Below are 11516 nucleotides of genomic sequence, written 5' to 3'. Positions count from 1 at the left end.
TAACAAGAGTGAAAAAAAATATTGAGGGAAACCATAACAAAAGAAAATACTAAGAAAACCATACCTGGATTAAACTTGGTGGAGGAATCTTTCCACAATCAAAGTCTGTCCCATGAAACCCAAGCCCCTGATAAGTTAGCCAAATGTTAGCTATCATAAAACGAGCACTGTAAATAAATTTACAAATACAGTTCTAGCATCCAGCATGTAAAATAATACCTAAGCAAGAAGATAGACCCCCACAGAGTGTGCCAAAGCCACCACCAGTAGAGGAAGGAATGAAAGGGTAAACGCACAAAACTGGAGGCATAGAACCCCGAGGATTCTCCTCCTCTGTTCCATCCATGAAATGACCAGAGACCGTTGATCCAGAGTGAACCCCAAAGCCACCGTCAGAGTAGTACTGCAATAAAGGCTCCAGCAAGGAGCCAGCTCCACCTAGGCTGAGTAACCGCAACCAGTTAATGCAAAGCAGGGTTCAAAAGGTGGGAAAGTAAATGCAGCTTAGAAGTTCGGACAGTCACCAAGGGCGAAGTAAATACATAGTATAAGGTTTATTAAACTGATATACGAAATGACAAATGGTGTAATGTAAACAAAACTGACATGCGAGAGTGACAGGTAGCCTAGACTTGGCAGTGAACCCTCCATAGTATGGCTTAACACCTAAGACATGCATGTGGAAAATCATCATCTGCATGATTGCATTTGAAATATAATAAAAATTCAATGTTATATTGAGAATAATTGATAACGAATAATTGTAATGATGAATTTCATAAGTGTTAATTAAATTTTTATGGGTAACATAGTAATTTGAGTAATTTCTTTTTAATATGTACAATATTAACTAGTGAATGTGTCACATATGGTATTAGAGCGCTCAAGTTTCCAAATTGAGACCTCTGGAATAAAGAAATAAAAAACTCGATGATGTGCACATAGGAAGAAAGGAGTAGACAACATGAGGAAAACTGGGAATCTACCACATGTAGAAATTCCGCAAATTCTCTACAAATCTCACTCCGAGATCATATAGAAAATCTAACTATAGATTAACCTGATAATGCAATATAACAAAGCAAAATACTATAACCTACTTCTACTATCAAAGTGCTTTGCGAAAGCTTAAAGATCTAGATGAATCAGAGCTGAAAAAATATAACCATAAGAAGAAGAATCAATGTACATGAAACATAGAAAATACTCAGGGGAAAGCCTCAGCTAAAAACCCCACTATCTGTATTATCATAAAAGGTGGAAATACATCAAAATTATACAAAGCCTTAGCTCTCACAGCTAGCTAGCTCTTAGTACAATCCTCTTGGATGCTCACAGGCAATCAAAGCTTCTCACAAGCCTTCTCCTCTGCCCTCCAAGCTCCTATTTCCTTGCACATTTTCTCCTGGGTGATCCTCCTGTTACCAAGTGGAACATTGATCTCTCACATTGATCTCACACCCTATAATAACTGCGCAATCCTCAAGGAAGTTACCTTGATTGCATGCATGAGTTTCCTTTATAGGCAAACACATGCAATTGATAATACATTATCCTTGTCTTTAATCTCAACTAGGTCTTTCTCTGAATAGACATGCATGAGATTCTGATGAGGGAATATTCAGTTATCTCGAGTACACTCGTTGAGTGCATGCAAGCACCAACTGACTAATAAATCACAATTATTTCCTTAAATAGTTTGGAACTAATTTAACTTGACTTAACTCAGTAAACTGAGCTAAATAATTACAACTCAAATATAACTCAATCTTATCTCCTTAATTAAGGGATAATCTCCTTAAGTTAAGGGATAATTGTTGCATGACTTCAGAAAGACTTCTAACTTGAATTTCTCCAACTAATTAATCCATAATGAATCAATTAATTATTTCCAAGCAGTTTGTGAGACTAAATTTGGTTTTAATTCACAATTTTAATTCAAGGACAAATTAAAATTGGAATATTCTGGATTCTATTTTTATCATTTCTTGTTGTTATTTTCTACACTCCCTCTCAATAAGAAAGGAATTCAACTCGATCCTGATCGTGAACCTTTGGAATGTTTGCATGCAACACTTCTCTCTAGTGTTGTTGCTCTAGCAACTCTAGAAACAAAAAAAAAAGACATCCAACCTGAATCAGTATCATGCATCTGTCATCAAAGTTTGTGACTACTATTGCCTCTGTCAACTGAAAACTTTGCGCTTCGGCTGACTCTTCCTTTCTGCATTGTTGTCAATCCTTCTTTGCACTCTTCAGTATCTGACTGCTCTATCCTATGTCACATTGATCTCTGACTGCATCAATCCCACTAATTCCTCCCGCTACTATGTACTTTGGGCTCCCGTAGCAAGGTACGATCCATGAGATTAAACCTCTCAATGGACCCTGCCCAATTTCAACATTCTTGAGACTATCACTTCACATCACCCCACCTCACACCTGGAGGTATGGTTGCATGTGATCCCTTTTCCCACTCCAATTGTGGGTCCTCCACAATTGTCTGAGACTTCTAGGATTGCATGTTGAGAGGTAATTTAATCTCCCTCTTAACCACCAAGTCTCTAACATTTTCCTTGCTCCTCAAGGCTTTGCATGCATCTTGAACCTCAAGAGCATACAGGTTCTGAACTCGTGAACCGATTTGTTTCACTTGTCTCGTGGTTATGTGTCTAAGGAATGCCTTTCCTTTACTGAAGACAACATCGTAGCCTTAGTCCTCCAACATTGCGACTGATACCAAGTTCTTCTTCAATCCAGGCACATACTTCACATTTGTCAAGGTGATAGAAGGTACATGCTCCCTCTGAAAAGCAACCGTGCCCACTCTTGAAACACTATAACTTTCATCATCACCCATCTCTATGCACATCTTGAGGTCTTTCTCCTCCAAGGTACTGAATAAACTCTTATTGCCAATCATGTGGAATGAGGCTCCACTGTCAATATACTAGACACAACCCATCATCGATGACACCATGCATGCAATGAGGGTAAAGTCCATTTCGAACTGAAAGGCTAATGCCTCACCTTCCGATCCATCTGAGGATCCCTTCTTGGACTTCTTCGATGGGCAATTAGTCGCATAATGTCCCATCTCAATTGAAGTATGATATGAATTCGATATGCACCTACAACCTCGAACTTCAAACTTCGAATTCTCTTCTCAGTATACTATTCACATCTTTGATAAACTTGGCTTTGATACCATGTAGAAATTTCTCTATAGATTAGCTAGCTTTGATACCATGTAGAAATTCTGAAAATTCTCTACAAATCTCACTCTGAGACCATATAGAAAATCTGATTGTAGATTAACCCAATAATGAAATACACCAAAGCAAAATACTATAACCTACTTCTACTATCAAAGTGCTTTACAGAAGCTTAAAGATCTAGTTGAATCAGAGCTGAACAAATATAACCATAAGAAGAAGAATCAATGTACATGAAAAATATAAAATACTCAGGGGAAAGCCTCAGCTAAAAACCCCACTATCTATATTATCATACAAGGCGGAAATACATTAGAATTATACAAAGCCTTAGCTCTCATAGCTAGCCAGCTCTTAGTACAATCTTCCTAGATGCTCATAGGCAATCAAATCTTCTCACAAGCCTTCTCCTCTTCCCTCCAAGCTCCTATTTCCCTGCACAGTTTCTCCTTGGTGATCCTCTTGTTACCAAGTGGAATATTAATCTATCACACTGATCTCAAACCTTGTCAGAACTGTACAATCCTCAAGGAACCTTACATTGACTACATGCATGAGTTTCCTTTCTAGGAAAACACATGCAACTGATAATACATTGTCCTTGTCTTTAATCTCAATTGGGTCTTTCTCTGAATAGACATGCATGAGTTTCTGATGAGGGAATCTTCAATTATCTCGAGTACACTGGTTGAGTGCATGCATCCATCAACTGACTGGTAACTCACAATTAGTTCCTCAAACACTTTGGAACTCATTTAACTGGACTTAACTCAGTAAACTGAGCTAACTAATTACAACTCAAATATAACTCAATCTTATGTCCTTAATTAAGGGATAATCTACTTAATCTAAGTGATAACTGTTGCATGACTTCAGAAAGACTTCTAACTTGAATTTCTACAACTAATTAATCCATAATGAATTAATTAATTATTTCCAAGCAGTTGGTTACACTATATTCAATTTTAATTCACAATTTTAATTCAAGGACAAATTAAAATTGGAATATTCTGGATTCTATTTTTATCATTTCTTGTTGCTATTTTCAACACCACATAGGTTAGACCTGTAATGGGAGCAAGACCAACATCATTTAAGGAAGGCAATCCTAAGGTTTGGGTGCAGCTGGGCGATGAGCCAAGAAATACCAGTATAGATATCATGGTGACTGTACAATAATTAAAGGATGAAATGGCCTGGCTATGGGTAGACCATGAAAGATTGATGCAGGAGCAGGAAAAGATTATGAAGGTCTATCTGATAGACAGAATCATCGGCCACTAGTCCCTAGCCCTGAACATAGAAATATGACAGGGCAACAAGAGTTTCGAATTGAGAATGTGGAAACAAAAGGTGGCAAATAAAATCATGAAGAAGAATCAGATAATGTGTCAAACCAAAAGACATAGAAAAGGCAGAAAATGGAACCTCAAGGGGAGTTTCGAAAAATAAAGCCTCCTCTCTTTGATGGTGAACAGGAAGATGTAGCGGAAGCATGGCTCATAAATATGAACAAGTATATCCAGCTGTATGAGTATGACCATAATCTAAAGGCTCGTTTGGCCATTTTCCAGCTACAAGGGAAAGCCACACTATGGTGAGAGGAAGTAAAAATAGTTCGCGAAGTCAATGAAAAAAGCATAACCTGGGAAAAATTTCAGAGATATTTTAAGGAAAAATATCTAATGGAAAGATTTTATGATGAAAAAGCAAAGGAGTTTCATGATCTCCGCCTGGACCAAATGTCCATGGATGAGTTCATAACAAAGTTTATGTCATTACGTCGTTATGTCACTTACATACGCGAAGAAAGAGAAAAGGTGCAGCAGTTTATCAATAGTCTCCTGTTGTTCATGAAAGAATGGTTGGAGTTTGACAACCCAAAAACCATGGACAAAGTTATTTGTAATGCACGGATATGCTACCAACAAAAAAAACCAAAGGGAGACATGAACAAGAGGTGGGCTGACAAAAAGGGAAGTAAATTTGTTCCCAGCCACAAGGGGAATAAGGGCATAGGCAACAAAGGATTGTTTAAAGGTCAAACTAACCTAAATTTGAATAGGAATCAACCCATATTTAAAGTACCAGGTGAAACCAGGATGAATGAGCAAGCTGGCATAACTGAAGTTGAATTAACTAACAAGCCAATTGTACAGTGTTGGGGATGCAGAGCCCGACATTATGTCAAAAAACTGCCCACACCGCAAACAAGCTGATCAGATTTCATAGATACATGAAGCATCTACCGTGGGAGAAGTGGCAAGAAGCATTCCTAAAATTAATGCCACTCTTGAAGATCGTCAAGCAAAATTTCAGCCAACAATGGTTGAATTTGAAGGTAATTTTTTTGATGGAACTATATCTATTTTAATTGATTCCAGGGCTACCTTGAGTTATATTAGCCCCAATATAGTGAAACAATGTAAATTGCAAGTTGTTAAGTTTAAAAATCCTTGGTTAGTACAACTAGCCACACGAGAAAAAAGAAGAGTTTTAGCCAAAGTCAGTAATTTCCCTCTAATATTGGCTAATCAATCTATCATGGTAGATCTAAATGTGTTAGCCCTGGGGTCATATGACATACTTATAGGTATGGACTGGTTGGAAACACAATGGTCCCTTATTAATTGTAAGACCAAAACCATTAATTACCGGGATGAGAAAGGAGAAAGGCAAGAAATTCAAGGTATTCAAAAACCTCTGCAAATAAGACCTGTAACAGCCTCCCAATTAGCAAAATGCATCAGAAAAGGTTTCCAAGTTTATGCAATACAAGTAGGGTACAATGAATCTAAAGATAAATCTGTTTCATTAAAAAACATACTAGTGGTACACAATTTTCTGGATGTATTCCTCGAGGAAATCCCAGGCCTACCCTCAAAAAGAGACATAGATTTCACCATTGAGCTCATTCTGGGAGGTTCCCCAGCCTTGCAAGCCCCTTATCGCATGAGCATATCAAAGCTAACAAAATTGAAAATGCAGCTGCAAGAGCTGCTTGATAAAAAGTATGCCTATCCGAGTGTGTCCCCTTGGGGAGCACTAATGCTCTTTGTTAAGAAAAAGGATGAAACATTGCGAATGTGCATGGATTACCATCAATTAAACAAGCTGACCATTAAAAATAAATACCCTCTACCCTGTATAGATGAGTTATTTGATCAGGTAAAGGGTGAAACTGTATTCTCAAAGATCGATCTCGCTCAAGTTATCATCAAATCCAGATAAAGGAGGAGGATATGGAAAAAACAACATTCAGAACTCATTATGGACATTATGAGTTCACAGTGTTAGCTTTTGGACTAACTAATTCCCCAACAACCTTCATGTGTCTCATCAATAGTATATTTCATCAATACTTAGACAAGATTGTATTAATCTTTGTTTATGACATACTGATCTACTCTCGGAGCATAGAAGAACATAAGGAGAATCTCCATATTGTTCTACAAGTCCTAAGAGAGCCAGCGGTATTCCAAATAGAGCAAATGTGACTTCTTTAAGGAACAAATCCAGTACTTGGGACATGTCATCACCAAGAATGGAATTGTAGTAGATCCAGAGAAAATAAGAACTATCATGGAATGGCTAGTACCGAAAGATGTAGCTGACATAAGATCATTCATGGGTCTAGCTCGATATTATAGATGATTTGTGGAAGGTTTTTCTAGGGTGGCATATCCTATTACGTCTCTGCAAAAGAAAGGAAAAGCCTTTACATGGACTGTTGACTGTCAAAGGAACTTTGATCAGCTCAAGCATCTACTTACCACTGCACCCATTTTGAGAATTGTTGATCCCAATAAAGAATACGTGGTTTGTACGAATGCTAACGAGGAAGATGTAGGTGGCATATTAATGCAATAATGCAGGGTTGTTGCCTATGAGTCAAGGAAGCTTAAAGAGTACGAACAAAAGTATTCAGCATACGACTTAGAACTGACAGCGGTGATTCATGCCTTAAAGATGTGGCGTCATTACTTAATGGGTAAGAAATTTATGTTAATGACTGATCATCATAGTCTAACAAAATACTTCAAACAATCCACTTTAAATTCTAGGCAATCTCGTTGGACAGACTTACTAAGTGAATTCGATTTTGAAATCAAACATTTGAAGGGGAAAGAAAACCGGGTTGCGGATGTCTTAAGTCAAAAGATAAATTGTTTATATAAAATTTCTTTCAGTGAATCATGAACAACTTTTTATGAGAAAATTCATGAAATAGCCATTCAAGATTTAGTATATAAACATTTATGGTAGCAAGCAAAAAATTTGAACAGCCATAAACAACAATTGGGATATGAGGTAAGTTCAGAAGAATTGTTGATTTATAGGAAAAGGTTATATGTGCCTAACCAGAAACAACTTAAAAATTTACTTTTAGATGAATATCATAAGATTCCTTATGTAGGCCACCCCAAATACCAGCAAATGATTTCTGCCCTAAGAAAGGAATTTTTCTAGCCTGGTATGAAGAAGGAGGTAGCAGAATATTTAGCCAAATGTCTGGAATGCTAGCAAATAAAAGTTGATCACCAACACCAAACAGGATTACTCCACCCTCTATCTATTCCTGAATGGAAATGGTAAATCATATCCATCGATTTCATTACTGAAATGCCTAAGTCAAAAAAGAAAAATGACTCCATCATGGCAGTAGTTGACAAATTGAGCAAATCTACTCATTTTATACTAGTCCAGTCAACTTATAAAGCGATACAAATTACTAACATTTTTAAATTACTTAGAATACCCAAGATGATCATCTCCGACCGTGATGTGAAATTCACATCAGCCTTCTGGAAGTCCCTTTTTGAAGGATTGGGCACACAACTACACTTCAGCACCGCATATCATCCTCAAACGGATGGACAAACAGAGTGAGTAAATCAAGTAGTTGAAGACATGTTGCGAACTTATGTAATGAAATAGCCATTGAAATGGGAGGACTACTTGCACTTGGTAGAATTTTCCTATAACAATGGATACCATACATCTTTACAAATGATTCCCTTTGAAGTATTATATAGACGTCAGTGCAGGACACCCTTGAGTTGGAGTGGTTCGGAGGACAAGTTGATGTTATGATCATATATGTTAGAGGAAATGGAGGATATGGTGAAAAAGGTACGAGTCAATTTTAAAGCTACTTAGGACCGACAAAAGAACTTCGTTGATCAGAAAAGAAGCTTCCGGGAATTCCAAGTAGGAGATCATGTTTACATTAGAGTGCGAGCCAAGAAAAGCACCTTATAATGGACCAAATGTGCTAAACTACCACCCTGATTTTGTGGGCCTTTCCAAATTTTAGTTCGAATCAGACCAGTGGCTTACCAGATTTCCTTACCCAGCCACATTCGTGTGCAAAATGTATTTCAAGTTTCTCTACTTAAGAAATAAATTTATGATCCTAATCACGTAATCAATTGGCAAGACATTGAGGTAAAACATTCAATAAGTTTCTCTTTTAATACAAATTTATTAAACAAGTTGGTTGTTGACTTAAATTATTTTGTTGCTATGTATAGGTCGAACCAGAAGGTGAGTTCTTGGTCGAAACTCTGGTTATACTAGATCGGAGAGAAGTAATGCTGCAAAAATGAGTTATCACCCAGGTTAAAGTGCAATGGCAGCACTATGGGCCGGAAGAGGCCACCTGGGAAGATGAGCAAGTTATGAAGGAGACATTTTTGGATTTATTTTCAGAAGGAAAAAATCAAGACAATGTTACATCTTAGGGGGAGAAGATGTGATATCCCTAAACCATGTAAATATTTAAATTACTGAAGACCAAACAAACTATTTATTTTCTTAGTTATAAAAACTATTTTTGGAATTTAATTCTTTCTGAAAATGAAACAATAGTTATTAGTAAATATTATTTTACTTTCTAATCAGTTAGAGAGATAGTTACCTGTTCCTAACTGATTTCTTGAGGATTTATTCAAGAATATCAAGAGGATAGGGGTATCTGAGATCATGAGAATGTTGAGTAAAAAGGAAAATCTATGCTGAAATGTCAGGCAGATTTATGTGGTTATATCTGGTTTGGACTAGAGAGCAGTGAGACAGTGAGTTCTCATAGAGGATAAGTTCATGTACACGGGAACAACTCGGGGGGAGACAATTTGGCATAATAATCACAAGGTTGGGAGGCAAAGAAACAAGAAGCAAGGTCTGCTTGTAGACCAAAATAGGAAAAAACCCGGAAACAATAGTCTAGACAAGTGAAAATTTCTCATGTTTAATAGCTAGACATTTATCCTGTATATTGATATAATCTATGCATAATAATCATTATCAAAAATTAGGAAATTGACTAGTTAGTTTATGGTAATTACATAAGGAGTTCATGAATAGATATTCCATGTAAGAAAAGAATTATTCAGTACTCAGTTACAGATCATAGTCGATTTACAGTAAATCATTACTAGAAAGATAGACAAAGTTATGTAAGAAAAACTTCATGGTTATAAGTTGAAACAATTAAGCGCTAACTAGAATAACAAGTCTTCACTGACAGAGATTGTCAAAGAAATTAATTCAATAACTAGGAAACGAATCTTTACTAACAGAAGTCATCGTAAGTAGTAGAATAAACCATTTATTACAACTCAAATATTTATGCACTAACTGGAATGCCAAATCTCAGAGAGAAGGGGTGAATTCCGAGTATAGGTGTTACCAAACCCTTGAGTTCCAAGGAATACTCAGGTACCATTTTTAACTCTGAGTATCGAAACAAAATGAATAACGAAATCCAAATAGAAATAAGGGAAATGAATACATTAAAAATCTCACAGATTGAAGTATGACGATTACTGGTCTAGTTAAATAACAAAATAAGCGATGGAGAATGCATGAATAGAAACAATTCAAATATTCAAGTAATAAAAGGAATTATGGCAGTAAACTCTGAGGAATCATCCTCTAAATAAAAAACCCTAACTGCTGCAAAGGAACAGGGCATACAAACTATTCTAATAGTAATTCAAATGCATAGATCGAATAGAAAAATGGCAATATCAGAAGATCCATATATATATGCCAGAGTGACAAGTAGCCTGGACTCGATAGTGAACCCTCTAGAGTATGACTTAACACCTAAGACATGAAAGTGGAAAATCATCATCCGCATGATTTCATTTGAAATATAATAAAAATTCAATGTTACATTGAGAATAGTTTATAACGAATAATTGCAATGATGGATTTCATAAGTGTTAATTAGAATTTTATGGTGACATGGTAAGTTAAGTAAAAAAAAAAATTAATATGTACAATATTAACAAGTGGATGTGTGACTGTAATTTAAAAAAAAATGTTATATTTAATTTACTGAATTTTTATTATCTATATATATATATATATATATATATATATATATATATATATATATATAGTTTTCAATAATTTTATAAAAAATTCGCATAAAAATAATAATATTTATAAGACTTATCATTTATCGTATTGAATTGATTTTAGGATCATTATGATTAGTTACATTTTAGTCAAGTGGTATAAACTTTTTTTGGAAAAAAATATTAGCCTTCAGCTTAAAGCCAAGATAAAAGGTCTAAAGGGAAAGTTGGGTTTAAGAGACATCACTCAATTGTGGATCATCTGGTTATTCTGACAAGAATGCCAAATTATAAAATTGATCTCTTATGTTGCTTTGTTGACTTTAGATTTTTTTTAACATTTCTCCTAGGGAAATGCTATGGAAGAGGCCAGAAGAGATAATGGTTCCTATTGAGCTGAGGGTTGTGCTAGACCCTAGAATTGTTGTATTTAATGCACCTTTTTATTCATATGATTCCCTTATTTTAACAGTTTATGAACTCTTTCTACATTATTTTAATGAAATAGCAAATATTTGTGCTTGGGTTGTATTTTGTATAAGAATACCTTCGTTATATGCATTTGTAGGACTAATGCTCATTAAAATGTTATTAATGTAGATTGTCTTGTTCTTGCATCACATAGGGATCTTGCACCAAGTATATGTGGAGCACTTCACCATTCAAGCTTACCACGAAGGAAAATGTTAGATAGTAGTACAAAAACGCATTTGGAATAATCTTGGATCCTTTTTGACAGTCAGAGGTTGACTTATCTTTCATTGACATGTTCCTGCACTAAAGAGCAACATTCTTGTACTAGACATCAACTAATTTCGGGCTTTCATACATCGGCACATTTTCGAGAAAAGATGGAAATGGTATTTGTTCAAAATGTTGTTTGAACACCTCCACATAAGTCAAAATGCACCTAGGTCATACATATGGATTTTAG

Source organism: Pinus tabuliformis, chromosome 2_2 (genome assembly GCF_031772625.1).
Source record: "Pinus tabuliformis cultivar Carrire ecotype Pingquan chromosome 2_2, CPIR1, whole genome shotgun sequence".
Taxonomy (NCBI): Eukaryota; Viridiplantae; Streptophyta; class Pinopsida; order Pinales; family Pinaceae; genus Pinus; species Pinus tabuliformis.
Note: the sequence above shows the minus strand (reverse complement) of the source record.